Genomic DNA, 875 nt, shown 5'->3' with positions numbered 1-875 from the left:
CCAACAGAAGGGAAAGTAGAAGACATGAATCGTCATATATGAATAGATAGATATCATAAAGACATTGGCATTGTAATTAATAGTGTGATCATAAAGGAAACTCCCACGCTGCCTTGTGAAGTCTACCACAGGGAAGGAAAATGACCTTCACAAACTTTCAATGACAACGCAGACAGGACAGTCCCTCACTTGTTCCACGAGGCTTGAATCGCTCTGAATACAAAATCAGACAAAGATGTTACAAAGAAAAACAGAATTACAGGCCAATATACAAAATCAGATACAGAAATCCTTCACAAAATACCAGCAAATTGAATTCAAAAGCGTATACATTAAAGGGATGACACACCATGGCCAAAAGCAGTTTATCCAAGAAACGCAAGGTTGGATTAATATTTGAAAGTTAACCAAGGCACTCCACATGTTAATAGGGCGGGAAAAAAAGGAGGGAAAAATCTATGAATTTCTAACCAGACGTGGGAAAAATGGATCTGCTCCTCTACATGCCCAGAGCTGCTTCTGCAGGTTTTAGAGAAGTCCATACAAGAATATGGGAGAGATGGTTTTAACCACACATTTTTCCAACTCTTTTCCCCCTCACATACTCAACACTTTGAAGACCTTTTACCAGTTCAGTTCAGTTGCTCAGTCGTGTCCGACCCTTTGTGACCCCATGGACTGCAGCACGCCAGGCTTCCCTGTCCTTCACCAGCTCCTGGAGCTCAAACTCATGTCCATGGAGTCGGTGATGCCATCCAACCATCTCATCCTCTGTCGTCTCTTTCTCCTCCCGCCTTCAATCTTTCCCAACATCAGGGTCTTTTCAAATGAGTCAGTTCTTCGCATCAGGTGGCCAAAGGATTGGAGTTTCAGCT

Source organism: Moschus berezovskii, chromosome Y, assembly GCF_049115385.1.
Source record: "Moschus berezovskii isolate FMDL1 chromosome Y, NW_MosBer_1.0, whole genome shotgun sequence".
Lineage (NCBI taxonomy): Eukaryota > Metazoa > Chordata > Mammalia > Artiodactyla > Moschidae > Moschus > Moschus berezovskii.
This window is presented reverse-complemented; position numbering follows the sequence as displayed.